This window comes from Passer domesticus, chromosome 12 (assembly GCF_036417665.1).
Source record: "Passer domesticus isolate bPasDom1 chromosome 12, bPasDom1.hap1, whole genome shotgun sequence".
Classification (NCBI taxonomy): Eukaryota; Metazoa; Chordata; class Aves; order Passeriformes; family Passeridae; genus Passer; species Passer domesticus.
The window spans coordinates 20794764-20811008 of record NC_087485.1 but is presented as its reverse complement, the minus strand read 5'-3'; the positions used below and the strand labels follow the sequence as shown (position 1 = coordinate 20811008).

General features: G+C 40.3%; 1 long non-coding RNA gene across 1 annotated transcript; it reads right to left on the bottom strand.

Moving 5' to 3' along the window:
• Positions 1-692: 692 nt before the first annotated feature.
• On the bottom strand, positions 693-11001 carry LOC135279691 (uncharacterized). Its single transcript, XR_010346916.1, has 4 exons — positions 10376-11001; positions 5369-5606; positions 2366-2428; positions 693-1226 (listed from the first exon to the last, which is right to left on the bottom strand). It is a non-coding gene; the product is annotated as an uncharacterized LOC135279691 (long non-coding RNA).
• Positions 11002-16245: the final 5244 nt, after the last annotated feature.

Below are 16245 nucleotides of genomic sequence, written 5' to 3'. Positions count from 1 at the left end.
ACACAGAGGTGTGTTCCCAAAAACGTGCAGCAGTTGCTTTTCAGCTTTGGGTGACAGACACATGAAATAAAGACACATTTCCAGCCTTCTACTTCCACACTCTCTTCCTTATAAAACTCTGTTTTACAGACCTTAACATTTACAAAAGCAAAAACATACAGGAACAGACGAGTAAAAGGAAAAACACTGAAACAAATAAAAAAGTAAGTACCTCCCTCATAACTGGTCTTAACTGGAAAGAAAAGCCCTAATGACAAAGAAACACATTTTTTGCTAAGAATAGGTTTTTTCTGAGTCATATTATCAATCATAGCTCTTCACAGAAAAATATAAAATGCTGAAATAACAGTAATTCCAGAAGAAATGTGCTTCTAGCCAGATCTGACTCTATCCAAGGGAGGAGTCAGTAGTCATTCCCTATTAACACCACAAGTGTAATATAAAAGTGGCCTTGTTTTGTCAAATAATTTTCTTTAGTCTGGGTGGTGATGAGCAGCATCCCTTGTCCCCAGCATTTTGACTTTTGTGTGCTGCTGATCCTGAGCACAGCAACGGCAGAAAATTGTGGGCTGTGTTGGTTGTTCTTCAAAATGACTGGTTTGATTACCTTTTTGGATTATAATGTATGGATTTAGATAATTACACACACAGACTTAAATCTCAATTATCTCATCATTACACTTGGACAACGCTAAATATTACAGTCAAAAGCTAAAAAGCTTTCTTTAGAAACTGTACTACTGAGTTACACGTCAGCAGCTTCAAATTATTTTTTCTGTATTGTGATGAAAATAATATCTGTTTTGGCCCTAAATATGTACAGATAAATCTCTTTTGGGGCAATATTTCACTGATGTGTGGAGAGTCTGTGGGGACAGGATTGCTGAGCATTTCTTCAACCAGATTTCATCTGCTTCTTCTATTTATTTGTTCAACACAGGAAAGCTTTTCTAGGACCAAACTTTTTTCAGGAAAATCTGTGGATTTAATTTTCCATTTTAGTCTTCTGACACAGTGAAAGGAACATGAACTTATGGATACAGTTGTTTTCTCAACCCTAAAGTCTTTAAGAGATCCCAGGCTTCCTCTTGGCCGGCAAGGGATTACCTGGTGTTTCTTCTGGAGTTGTGGATCCTTGTCCAGCCTTTCCACAGCTCCATATGACATTCAGCACTTCAGCTCTTGCTTCTTCTGAAGCAACTCTCTTTCATGAATAATAAAACTCACTGTAGAAGAGATGAATTAGTATGAGGCAAATTGGAAGGGGGCAGGAGAGAGATGCTTCCATAAGAAATATGACATGATTAAAAATGCAGCACATAAATCATGGGCCTGCTTAACAAAAATGAGAAGTGTCTCATAGTGCCATAGTTGGGATACTGGGAAGAAATTCTAGTAACATGGGCAGGGACACCTTCCACTGTCCCAGGCTGCTCCCAGCCCCAGTGTCCAGCCTGGCCTTGGGCACTGCCAGGAATCCAAGGGCAGCCGCAGCTGCTCTGGGCACCCTGTGCCAGGGCCTGCCCACCCTACCAGGGAAAAATTTCTGTCTGCACCACACTGATTTACGCCAGTAAATCAGACACCTGTCCAGCAGCCTTTTTGCGACACAACAGTGAACGCCAGTGATGGTACTTGTCATATTTCTGTTTCTTTTTCTGAAGGAGGACATTTCAGTTATTGTTGGCCATTTTCACTGAACATTTTACACATTTGAGAACATTCTCTCATTATGGCATGCATTGCAAGCTCAAAAAGAAAAGAGAGGCCTGAACCACTCATTTGTTACAATTGATGCATATTGAACTCTTCCTATGTTACTTCCGCCTGCAGTGGCACTGGTTACATAGTGAAAGGTAAAAGCAGTTGCTTTAAAAGCACTGTGCAGACTTTTATGCCCATTCCTGTGTGTGCACGCACACTTTGCTGCTACAAACAGAAGCAGAAGTATAATTGCCTTTGCTCAGTTTGGCTGTCCTCCAAAAATGATGCAGAAAGTCACTGCTCAAAACTATCCTTAGCTGAACTTCCCAAAGTCCTGGAGCTGACTTTCCAGGAGCCATATGTATGGTTTGGGCACACGTTGCTATTTTGCTGTGTGTTGTGGGAGATATGCACAGGAGGACATAGAAAGAGCTGCATTTCCATATGTAGGATGAATTTTTTAAAAGGAAAAAACATGTATGACCAGAATTTGTCTCCAAATTGGAGACAAGAGAAGGGTGCAAAAAGAACATATACAGCAAGATGAGAGGCATGTGAGCTCAGGCAGGCTCTGAGATGGGACATGGGGGAATTACTGATTAGAGAAACTTGTTTGTCTGTGTTGGGATCAAAGGGGAAAAACAGAGTCCATAGCACTCACCATTTTTTAATTATAAACTCCAATTAAGTGATGCAGAATAATCTTCAGCATTCCATCTGGCAGCTATGAGGAGAGAAGGAGAACAGCAGCCAATGACATTAATCAAGGCTTGAAGCAGACAGGTTCAAGTACCGCAGGCTTTGCTTTAAAAAATGAGCTGAGGACAGGGTTAGTCTTTGAATAACATTCCAAAAAGCTTCATGCAGCCCAAGAGAGAGAAGCAACACTAACCTGGGCCTCATCCTTTAACTCTTAGGCTGCTGGCCTAACTGCAGCCACATGATGAGAATGTTCTCATTGGCTGCTGATTGCTCAAGTCATACAGGAGGTTCATACTGAAGTGTGGGAAAGAACTTTTAGGAACACCAATGCCAGGCACTGGTGTCTGCATAGGGAAAAAATTGTGAATCTGAATGTCACAAGGGCCCAACAAGCAAAACATAGTCTTTTTAAAAAAATAAAATTAACAAGTGATCCAAGAAATCACCAACCCATTTTAACATGTGATATGGTGGTTGGGATTGGCCATTTCTCCCAGACCACAACTGATAGGACAAGGGGAAATGGCCTCAGGCTGGGCCAGGGGAGGCTCAGGGTGGACACCAGGAGGAATTTCCCCATGGAAAGGGTGCTCAGGCCTTGGCAGGGGCTGCCCAGGGGAGTTTGGAGTGCCCATCCCTGGAGGTGTCCCAGGAAGGGCTGAATGTGGCACGAGTGCTCTGGGCTGGGGACAAGGTGGGCATCAGGCACAGCTGGGACTCGTCCTTGTAGCTCTTTTCCAATTTTAATGATTCTGCGAGGTTTTTCCAACAGAATCTTTGATGCTGGGAAAGGATGGCACCACAAATCACGGAAGAAAATAAATACAAAAAATAGAATGCATTACTTTTCTTTATAAATATATACATACCACTGGTGCTTTTGTGTGGTCTGGCTCTAAACTGTGTTTTAAACCACAACAAAAAATTCTAATCCTCTGAAAGAGGCTTCATAATTTCTGTAGCAATAAGGTCTTTCTATCAAATGTTGAGAAAGAACCAAACAATTTATATTGGTATTTGAATGGATAAATTTATTTTCACTACTGACTTAATAAATTCAATTTATATTATACTAAAGCTTTTGGAATTTTGAAAGTTACAAGTTCATATCAGAATTGAGAATGAGCCCAGTCTGGATCCAATGGGGAACAGTAACAGGCCCTTAACTGAGGAGGGATTGTTGGTGATTTTACATGACTCTTTTTCTTCTTTACATGTTTGAGTTAAATCAGATTATTCCTATCAAAATTACTTACAGATTGAAGGATTTTTGGCCCAGGCTGAACACCAAGCTTGAGCTAAGATTAAAATTCTCAGAACCTTAACTTTTTGACAAAAATATGGAAGTGCCAAATGCCTGCTCAGTAAAAATCTGAACTAATAATTTAAGAATGAAGGCATCAAGAAGTTCCTCTGAGAAAGTTATTTTTATGTGTTGTTTCCCAGCGTTTACCCAACCTCACTGCAGAGTTTCCAAAGGCATAGGCTACCTCTGCTTTATTCCACAGAGTTTTCATCATCCAGGAGTAAAACATAAAGTTGCAGGGACACTTTTATCAAAATATCACCTCATTCCTGGAAGTTTTGGTCTCACTAAATGAGGCCAATTGTAAAAATAAAATTTCAGTGTTTTCTTTTACACTGTTGGGAAATGTGGATCTACGTAAGCTTTGTTAATGCAATTATATAATTTTAAATACTGCTATATATTACATGTTTCTACAGTTGCTAATTCAAAGGAGAAAGAAAATCAGGCTGAATTTGACCAAGAGAAGCAGTAACTGAGTCTTTCCACATCAGGGAGCAGGGGGAAAGAGATCATGTGGACTTACTGAAATCAATATAGAATATCTGTAGATATTAAACATTAGGGTCAATAGAGCCTTACCTTAGACATTTGGATTTTTGAGAATTTTATGGACTAAATATAAATAATATTAAGCCTCTGAGGAAATTCTCAGGCAATTAAGGGGATAACTTGATGCCAGAAAAATGAGAGAGTTCAGCCGAGGATGGAATATCTTTCTCCTGACTTTTAGCAGGTGGAATTTGAAAAGAGCAGAAACAACAGCTCCAGTATTTTTGTCTTTCGATAATTACAAATGATATTAAGCTACATACAGTTTTTTCAATCATTGTAGTTTGGGGGACTTTGGGGTAATTCTTATGACATGATATCAAGACAGGATTTCTTTTTATTATTATTATTATTATTATTATTATTATTATTATTATTTAATTTTTTTAGTTATCAGGATGAATTTATGTTTGCCAATAGGTTTTTCTTTTTTCTTCCTTGTTTCTGGTTTTTATTGACCATGGGCAGGCCATGGCAGTAAATCATTGCCATCTGCTCTGCTGCCTCTTCAGAGTCATTTTCCATTTCCATCTGCCAGAATTCCCAAGGAAACAGCCCAACAGTTGCACCTGATTTCTTGGGATGCTTCCCTCATTTGTGAGATGTCCTTCTGGTGTGGGACACTTCTTGGGGGGGGGGGCAGTTCCTGTTTTCAGGCCTTCATTTTCATGTCACTGCTGGCAAACTACCTCCATCCACTCCTCCCTTCCCAGGAACCCTGAATGACCCTTCCTAAGGATAACACAGCCTGTGGAGGAGGTTTTCTCCAGAAGCACTGAGGGGGATGCTGTGGGAGTGTGATCCTGAATGGATAAAGCTGGAAGGTTTCACCCCCCAGCTATCAGCCGTTGCCTTTGTACTGGTGCTCAGTGCACTTCCATGGTAAATAAGTTGGGAAGAAACAGGAAAGCTGTTCCACCATATGTTTTTGGAACGGAATCAAAAGGAAAATATCAATTGCAATACAGAAAAAGTCAATGCTTTTTTTTTTTTCCTGAGAAAAGCAGGGTGTAGGAAAGTGATTAATAAGTAAGAGTTTGTCCCTAGTTTCTGTTAAAAGGTCTTTTGAGTCCACAGCTTCCGTGAAAACTGACAGTAACTCACTCATTGTCTTCACTTTCACTTTTCTTCTTGTCTGGAAGCACAGGCCAGCTTTCCTTTGTGAGTTCCCCATTCAGAGAAGAGTTCTCCATTACAAACAAGCTCCTCTGCTTGGGATTAGATGCATATGGCAGCAGTGGGATCCAAGGGAGGGGATCATCTGCCCTGTTTTAGCACCAGAATTCTTAGCTTGATGTTTACATGGGCTTTTCATTAAATTCATTACTCTTCAATAAGGTCTCTGCAAAAGAGACAGATAATCCTTAATGAAAAGGCTTTTCCTTAGGTTCAGTTAGTCTAAAGATATTGAGCTTCCACTAAAAGAAATATCTAGTTTGAATTACTGTTATCTCCTGAGAAGGCTGATTTGATTTCCTTTTCCAAGCAGAACTTCACCATTGCTTGCTCATTACTCCAAACATACACAAGATATTAGTTTAGCTGCTTCTTTATACTCAGACCTAATCTCTTCACTTTGCTAAGATATTCACTTTTCCAAGCTGTACTAAAACATGCACATGAAAAAGAACCAAAAAGAGTCCTTTTGACACTTATGAGAAAGCATAAATAGGGAACTCTGAACAACCTGGTCTAGTGAAGGTGTCCCTGTTCATGGGGTTGGAATGAGATGATCTCTAGGGTCCCTTCCATCCCCAAATATTCTGTAATTCTACGCCTTATGTTCACTGAAAGGCAAGTGTTCCAATAAATTTCAAATAATTACGTTTTAATCCCCCCCAAGAACTTTTCAGTACATTTTCCTGAATGGGGAGGTTGATTTTTAAGCATTAGCAAAGCATTAATATTTTTTACAATAAGCAAGAGAAATGCCTTAAATATTATTAAAAAATCAGTTAATCTACAAGCATGGACAGAACAAGAAGGGTTTTCAGTTAACAGAGCTGTAATCATTCTGTACAGGGTAAAATAGAAACACAGTAATTTCCTTGGATAACCAGACTATTGTTTCCATTTTCTTCTTGCAGGGTGCAAGTGATAATGTTGCGTTTGCCTGATGAAATCAGTTCCTGTCAGTAAAATTCAGTTTAAGGTTTATCATGGAAATCCATGAAAAGTGCTATAGACAGTTATAACTGAATTTAAGGTGCACAAAATTATTCTTTAAATTATTGATATGATACTGTTTTCACTGTAAGGAATGGAAATATCTTAAGGATTTAAGTAAGACAGAATTTACTCATTCCAGAACCAGGCATATCTTTTGACTGGTTGTGATTTTATCTAAACTGGAGTTAAATACAATTTGGGATTAAAAAATTCATAGAGAAGCATGGGGACATGGCTCTATAAAGTTCCTGTGGCCCCAATGGAGTGTAAATATAGTAATATTTTTGTTAATATTGAACTCATGAGTTTTGGGCTGGATAAGCAAATATTGATTTAGCAGTCGCAAAGGAATTAAAATACTGGATCTCAGTTACAATTTTGCTTTTCTTTTATATCCACAGATGTGTTATTGATAGACAGTGGAAAAGTCAATCCTTCATTTTTGTGTGGTTAAGATAAAATGTGGGATGGAGCACGAATACTTATTCAGGATGAATTAGAAATTGTCTGCAAAAGCAAGGTTTCCTGAAAGAGGTATCAGTATTTTTAGCCCATTCCTTTCAAAATATACAGGATATGACAATTTTCTAACAAAACACTGCAGATTTCCAAATCAACTCTATTAAGGTGCAACAATAATTTTTTGGAACAATGATACATTGTTGGAATTGGATGATCTTCAATGTCTCTTCCAATCCAAACTATTTTATGATCATAAAGCCAAAACCAAGGTGCAGATATATAGTTACTGAAGGGTCTGTTGGCTTCAATGGCTCCCCTATTAAGCTCATCCACAGCCTTCTCTAAATCTTCCTGGCAGTGTTTTGTGGTTATGTTTGAGGAACATAAATATAATTTAGGTTACTTCTCTCTAGACTGCATGGAATTTAAGAACTAATGGAAATAAATATGTAACTTCCTTGACATTTGTTAGATTATTTTCAATAATAGCTTCAATGAATTGGTTGGACGTTTTTCCATTACATGAAATCTCATTTGGAGGTGGGGGGGGGGAGCAGCAGTAAAGCAGATTTTAAGGACCAGAGTCCTCAACTGAAGGCAGGATTGATGATGGGAGCTCCTCTTCCTTTTCTCGGCAAAGTAAATTTCTGACCCATCGTTGAACTGAACTAACCTTACCACTTTAATTTGGGAGAGCTTAGAGGTGCTGAACATGAGAGGGGATTTTAAAATCTTTTCTAAGCTTTGCCTTGACTACGCCAAGGTGCAGGACTGGCTGTTCCAGCCATTTGCAGAGTTTTCCCCAGTCACCTCCAGCAGGTGTTTGAGCTCAGGGGCCAGATCCTGTCTGGAGGTGACTGCAGACAATGACAGAGGCAATTAACAGTCACTTGGGAGATGGCAGTTAGCAGGGAAATACTCACATTGCATTCCTCCAAGTCAGATAAACTTCTAGCCCAATGCTGTTCTGGCCATCAATGCTCCACACGGAAGGGCCACAACGGGCAGCCCAGGAAAGTCTTGCTAATATGTACAGTATTTTGGATATTCAAGGCAGATGAAACAACAATGCTCTGAATACATAACAACTATGACAGGATTTAAAGCAGGATTGGTCACTGTCCATTGTTTAATTGCATGTTCATTTTTGGAAATCATCCTAGTTGTAAGTGAAACAATGGAATGGAAAAGGTCCTGAGAAGTTACCAACAGCCAATAAAAGAGATATTTCCATAGAAACAGCCAATCAGCATTGATCAAGTAGTTTGTTAATGCACCTACCACCTTCATTCCATAGGCATCACATATTTCTATTTATGACTGTGTTTCTGACCTCTCTCCTACATTTCAATGTCACCTTGCATGTTCTCATTGTGACTCCTGTGGTCATCTCGAGTGAATTCAATAACATTCCTACCAAGGAGCAGGAGCCCTGCCTGCTTAGGAAACAGAACATTCCTTGGCAAACAGCTAGGCCATGGCTAAATTTCACCCTCAAAATCCTATTATCTTAAAATTACTCTTTAAATGTAAATGAGGACTTACAAGGCAGAAACGCTTTGCACTTTTGTATTTGCCTGAAATGAAATAATACAGCTCATCCTACTAAAGAGATGACGTATTCATTGCATATAAATGTTTCCAATAGGAAGCATTAAAATCTCTATCTAAAATTAGAAAGAAATGGAAACTTTTACTTCAAATATATAGACTGTTTTGCTATCTTCTTAAATTTAGCAGCATTTCTTATGGATATGGAAAGAAAGAGATTGAAATATAAATTTACTCTAGGTAACTCTTTCAAGGATACAGCTGACAAATTTTGTGCTTTTTGACGTATGACTCCATAAAACACTCTAGCCAAAGAATGAAGATAGTGTAAGACGTTTCATTCTAGAAGTTCAAAGTTGAACAGTTGTGAAAAATTCAAATCCAAGGGTTTGGGTATAAATGTTAAAGATTCTTGATACTTCTTGAGGTCATACGGAGGAGATAAATTCTGTGTCTATCTGAGGCAAAAAGCAATGGGAAGCAACAGGAGGTGAGTTATTTTTTCCAGTGATAATAAAATCTTTTGCAGGAAAATGCTTTATATAAAGGAATTAATAAAAATATATGCCTAAATTCTTTATTGAAGAACATCACAGAAATAATCACACTAATTTCTTCTTCTGTACCATAATTATTTTTTGAAATTAATGCTCCTGCATGATGATTAGGTTTGATCAGAAGCTGTTTTTCCTATTTCAGCCTTCAGATCCTGTCTTTTTTTTGTTGTTTAGTAACACTTGAAGCACATGAAGTAGGTTTAATTTTTAGCAGGCTATGGGCAACCTGATATCCTTCAAAATGATTCAGTGAAGAATCCCAACTATTCCATAATAAAAGCTTTTCTGTTTCTGTGTTCTGTATTTTTAAAGTGTGTCTGAAAGTGAAAGGAAAATGAAGAATCTATAATTCCTAAATTCAAGTTGAGTGCCTGATGCTAAAATTCACGTGGATCAATGTTTCTTATCGTTAACCAGATATTTACCAATTTTGGAAATCAAATAGCAAGGGGGGGGGTTGTCTATAATCTCTTGTTCTTATCCTTTAATGACTATTATACGGAATTATCTTGACATATCAATGAGAAGGGACAGAAGATGATAGAAGTCATCACAGGAAATAAAATGAATTCGAGACAGTGCTGGATTTTCCCCAGCCAGCTCCCAGCACCAAGCCAAGAGTGGGCTGTTCCCAGAAAGCAGTGCAGTCCAGGATTCAGCTGTAGGGCTTATGCTCGGTGGCACAGGCTGTCAAGCGTTGAGGGCAGGAGCAAGAATGAGGGAAAGGTCTTCTGTGGATTTCCAAAAAGGTTTATTCCAAGGAAGAGTCAGGGACAAGAGACTGAGACAGGAAGTGTGCAGGAGCTTATATATGGGGGAGGTCTCAAGGGGAGGGTACAATATTTAACCAATAGGGAAAACGGGGCAGGATCACAGGGCAGGATTCACAATATACAAACCAATGGGGAACACAAAGTGAGGGAAACAGATCATGGGGCTTTGAACATTAGAGGATTTCCAAGGGGATTTCCAGAGCAGGGGGCAGGTACCATATGGGATTGACAACTCAGAAGAAGGAGGAACAGAGAACCTTCTACAACAAGGGGTTGGACAGCTAGTGGGGAAAGTATAACTTAGACTGAAACAACAAAGCAGGGGGTAAACAGAACAGACTATTAGGGACAAAACCACACTGCAACACTCTGGAATAAAAGATAGTAATTTACAAGAAGCAGTTGCACACATCTGTAAAATAATTGCACTGTAAGAACTACTTGTGCACAGCAGTGCAAAATCTGACATCTGAGTTAGGTTCAAATGAAATAGTGTTCTTTACAATATTGTTTTTTGAATATGAAAAAAAAGCATGTGTCTATGTCTACTCTTTTGCTCTGAAACATTATTGTAGCTGCTGGTTCTATTTAGAACTTACAAAAGGTTTGTCATTAGCTGAAAAACCATATCCATGTCATGAAGAAACACCTGGAGAAAAGGTATAATATTCCAGCTGCCACTTAGGAATGAAGGCAGGGACACTTCTGTAGCAGCACGGGCGGATGGTGAGTTGCCACTACCTTCCCAGAAGCATCTCCATATGATGGCATCTGGGCAGGTGTTGCCACATAGAAGCTGGTTTGGGCTAGGCCAACTAACCAGCCCCTGGGCTGACTGACAGGGGCCTCTCCAATCACATCTCTCCCGAGGCTGCAGGCATTCACTGTCCAGAACCTGAAGGAGCATAGAGATCAGACCAATGAAAATATCCAGAGCAGGATTTCAAATACCCTTTATAAGCATGGGCTTGAGAATAAACTCTCTCTGTTGCCACATGAACATCAGGGTGAGTGGCCTCTTTGTCTCCAACTCACCCCCCAAGCTGACATCACAGGCAGGCACACAAACAACTACAGAGTCCACGCAAACACACACTATGAACAGCTGAGGTCGACGACTGAAGGCTGGGAAGGGTCTTCTGTATAGAGTTCTGATGGGTTCAATGAACCCACATCAAAGGCATCTAGGGACAGAAGACGGGGAACAAAGGAGGGTCCAGGTTTAAATATTGGGTAGGAGGGGTTGGAGAGGGAGTTCTCATCAGGGTCCAATAATCTGAGAACACAGGGGCAGTGCACAGGTGGGGCAAAGGTTGACAACCAATAGGGACTGCCAATAGGGAATGCCAGGGTGGATATGCAGGGATACAAGGGCCAATGGGGAAGCAGGGAATAGAGAACTTTTTAGAACTGGGATATATATGGGCAAAAGGGGCAGGTAAGGCAAGCAGGCCAATGGGGAGGACAGAACTGGGGTTAATTAACATGGTGCTGCAGAGCACTATGGGGGAAGCCTTCTTCCTCTCCCCGTGTTCTGAGGTGACCCTGGGGACTACAGTATGCCCTTCCAGGACATGGCCATTGGTCTTTCCCTGCAGCTGAACAATGTCCTTCTCTGTGCACAGTCTCAAAGTGTGCTCAATCTCCATTTCAAATGAACACCCGGGGGAGGGACACATCTGTCAAAAGGTCCTGGAGCAGCTGCCCACGCCAAGGGCACCTTTAGGAGGATTAATTATTCCTGTGGCTGCAGAGATGCAGAATTCTGGTGTCAGAAGGCTGTGAAATCACCCTGTGCCTCCAGCCCCAGCCCTACAACACAACACTCCACAAACACATCCCAGAGAGGGAGCAGGTGCTGTCGTGGAAAATTATTTGAAAGATGCATTTGATGCAAAACTTTTGCCCACCAACATCTGACAGCCACATCCCTGTCTGCTCTTAGCAGCCTATGGGCTTGGTTATTCTTGTGAATGAAGTCATGGCATGAATAGAAGATCTATGCTTCTAATTCTTCAAGGGTTTTTCCCCTTTTGTGAGACAATTTGCTAATTTTCTGAACAGACAGTGAAATAAAACCCCTCCCCTCCTTCTACCAAAGTATCTCAGCTTGTCTCCAGCAAAGTAAATCAAAATAGTTGGTCAGCCGCTGGACTGCATTCAAAATATTTTGATTAACGTTGGAATTAATGATGACAGTAAATAACATAAAAATAGTTCTAAAGATACTTATTTATTATATGACAACTGGAGTAATAGCAAGTGCAGATCATTTTGCAAGAGGGAAAAGTAAATATTTATGTGTTTATCTGTAAGGTGCTATGAAAGCTCTGAGTATAAGAGGCTTAAAAAGCAGAGTGCTCAGTAAGTGGGAACATCAAATCTGATAGTTTTGCTTTACCACACATAAAATAAATCAACAAAAGAAAAAAGTTATCACATAGTGATAAGTGAACCACGTGTTCAGCTAGTTCCAAAAATATAGGTAATACCATAGATTCAGAATATCTTATTTCCTTCAACATTATGATATTGAGTTCAGCTATAAAGTTTCCATAGCATGGTGGTGTATTAAAATATCATTTAGTGTAGGATGCATGGACAAAAAACAGATACATCCTAATGTTTGTTTTATCTGGCACATTTTATTCACTGCTTTTATTGTGAGAAAAAAAACCCTTTGAAACTTAGACCCACTTAGGACTGGGAGGGAATCCTGAATGCACTGGTGAGTTACAAAATGCCTTCAGGAAAGGAAATTAAATAATTAAATGCAGTTTGCCTCATGCAGCTTTACTCCTCTGTTTTATCAACTTCTGCTCCAGGCTCCCAGAGTTCCAGTGAGGTGAGGGAGTAGGGAGGGTTTGTAGAACCCTCACATTCCTACTTCCACTGGAGGAGGTTCAGTACCTGCCCCAGGAGCAGCAGCTGTGCTGGGAAAGGTATCCAGGCAGGCAGCAGTGGGAGAAGGGCATCCCAGGGCTGAGGTTGAAAATGTGCACAGAGACCCTTTGCATTCACCCTCCTCCTTCCCAGAGCAGCTGAGGCACCAGGGCTGCTTTAACTCCACCAAGCACCAGCAGGCTCTGGTGTGCACAGTATTTTTGGGGAAACACTCCTCCAATCTGGAGGAGTTAAGAAAAAGGGAGTTAAGGGAGCAGCTCAGTACCAGTGGAAGATGCTGTTGGTAGTGTAGGAGAATCAGCCCCAACCTGACTTCACTCCCTGTCAGAGTGTAAAATCCTCTCTATCAACCACACCACTGAATTTATGACATAGCCCAGCTCAGCCTGGTCCTGATTCAGTGACCTCAGTGCTGCTTTGTTTCTAATAATTTATAGTAAATCTGTCCATTGACAGCATTGCTCCTGTGGTTCACGTTCAGCTCATTCTTAAGCAAATGAGTAAATCCCACTCTTTAAAGGGAAAAACACAAGTCATTAATGAAAGTTACATATCCTGCGAACAACACATTTTGTTATTCAATATAGCTGACTTTTCATTATAAAGTCTCATACTCCTGAGGAAATTACTAAAGAAGGGAGAAAATTGAAAGCTGCCTTTAGGTACCTTTTCATTATTTGCACAGATATAAATAGAATTTATTCAAGAGGTGGTTAAATCACAGAAATACAGGTTTCTGGTGTATCATTCTATAGATGTTAAAAATGAGCTTAGAATTGGGGAAGTTAATTACAATAAAGATAACAAATTCTATTAGCATGACAAATTATTCAGTGCTAGAAAACCAAAGCGCAGGAGAAGAACCCCACAGTTTTGAAAAGTAGAACGGGATAGAAAACTATTCAACAAACAACATATGGTCGAAAATTTCCCTTTGTTGCTTTCATTTGTTGCATGGATATAAAAACAAGATCACTTAATAACCAAGGAAAATCACTCTTGGTTCATTTTATTTTATATATTTTTAAATCTAAAATCAACTAGTTAATATAAACATTTCTATATTCCAACTATGAGAGGCAGAGTAATTTTTAATAATCCAGACTTATTCTCTATATAATTTCTATGAACTCCAGTTGATTTTCTACAAAAGTGCTACTAATAACAAGCATTATTTACATTATAGTTGCATTAAAAAATTGCATAAAACTGGATCTCACTTATGCCAGCTATGGGATAAAATATCTGGGATACATCTCACATCTGGGAGAAATATCCCAGCTTGCAATAACTCATGAGAATTCATGCTTTAAAATGCCCATTAACAAAAATAAAATCTTGAGTGTAGCTCACAGCTCTTCTGCAAAAGTGATCCATGGATGCCAGGAGTTGTCCTTCATTCCCAGCTTTCTTCTTGTGGGAGGAACAGTTCTGTGGTTTGTTAACCTGTGCCTCCTTGTACTGGAGTTTCATGCTGCAGGAGAAGTTGTGTGACTTTGCTGGCCAGCTGATGCCATCTGCTGGGGTCTGCATAAAGAACTGAACTGATTCACCAGATTTTTCTGGGGAAGTCATTCAATTTTAGTTAAGGCCAGTTTAAATGAACATATTTTTTTTCTGGGTCTCCGTTTCTAAGGCAATGAGTTCATGCAAGACAACAGCTTTACTCACAGGTCTCAGTTGATTGTCATTGATTTTTTGTGTTGCATTGCTCATTTAGTATTGGAATATTACCAGTATTGCTGAACGGGACATGCCTTGGCTTGTCTGGCCCCTGCTGCTGAACCAAATAGCGGCAACTGTGGTGTTTCACCCCAGAGACACCTTTGGCTAGCTGTGAGTCGCAGATGAGCATGCAGACACAAGTCCATGCCAGGGCTCTGGTGCTTGCAGGATAGAGCTTCCTCTTGCAGAGGGTCTGCTCCCTAGGTTTCCCTGTGCAGAGAAGCTTTAAGGTGATGGTGAAGGCAGGAATTGGTTCTGATGGAGTGTTTTAATCCAGGGCTTTTATTCTGGGCCGCAGTCCCCTGTTGCTAGATTCAAGGCCCCCTGAATCTAGCAACAGCTCCAACAGAACTCCCAGATCATGTGCTGTGCTTGCCCTTTTAACCCGGGGGAGAAGGGGAGGGGAGGGAATACAGGGACCACCAATCCAGGTATGGGAGAGGAGGTCTCAGGGGAAAATGACACCTGGATGCTCCAATGCCTCCCAAGGATGGGGAGCATCTTTTGAATCTGCCCAATCACTCGATGCTCCTCTGGAATTCCTGGGTTGATAGACAGTATTTGGCAGAGGTCAGGGTGGGGGAAAGGGGAGGTGATTGACACACCTGGGGAAGGAAACGTCAGGGAGGGCCCGGGGGTAACTGAGGCAAACGATGACGTCACAACACAACAATTTAGCAAATTTTCAGGTCCCCAAAAATTGTTGGCAGGAACAGCAGAATCCAAAGGTTTTGAATACACTTGTAGTTACAGTTGTAGTTACTGAGATTATCTAAATACTTACTTAAAGAAATATATATATATATATGTATATAAAATATACATATATATGCTTTGTGAGGTATAACAAGACACAGCTGTAACTTGGTTCCATGACCTGCTGACCTGCTGGACTTTCTCAGAAGTTTCAAGTTAAATATTTAATAATAGAAATTTGCTGTGTTGAGCTATTCGACAGAAATGTTTGGGCTCTGTTGGTTTAGAAGAGAAGGATCTTCATCTTCTCCAAAGTGGAGGAATTGCCATGGCAGTTCTAAGGGAAGTAGATCTCACCTGGGAACCTCACTGGTCCTGACTCCCCTGGAGCAGCAGGTCCCAGATGGAAATGAAAGCACAGAATGAGTGTGAAGTGGCACTGTCCAGAGATTCCCATAAAGCCTGAAGCACAGATCCCTTCCATTGGATGGGTGTGATGGTGCTTTTTTCTTCTTTCATTTATTCATATAAAAACCATAAAAGCTCTTGTTTTAAAATCAAATACAGGAAGTGAGACAGGATGTAAATTTTCCTTCCTAAATCAAGTGATTTATCAAACAGCAGGTACAGGCCTTTGGGTTGGTCAGAGTGTGACAGAAATGTACATATCAAGAAAAAGAAAAATACTCGTTAATGTTGCTACTTTTTCATGAAGATGTGTTGTGAATCACCCCACTCAACGACTTAGCACTTTGGTAGTGTTTGTGTAGAGGAGGGAAAAGAGTTTCAAAAATCCATTTTGAATGTATTCCCGTATTTATTTAATGAGATCTCCACCTGCCAATGAAACATGGAATTACTCCAGATGGAGTTGATGTCTCCTAGAGGTCCCAGAGGCAGCACTGCTGATAGCCCACTGTGAACTGGGATATTTCAGGTGGTGGCTGGTGGGTCACTAGGCTGGTACCAGAGCAGGAGACACACGGTGTGTGCTCAGCACAGGTGGATTTGGGAATAACCCCACTCAGAAGAGTTACCCTGGGTCTGCTGTTGTTTAGACAGGGCTCTGTTTCTTCTGTAAACCTGCACATGTGATTTCTTTCAGCTACTTCCCTTAAATAAGCTTTAACTAAGTCTGATGAGG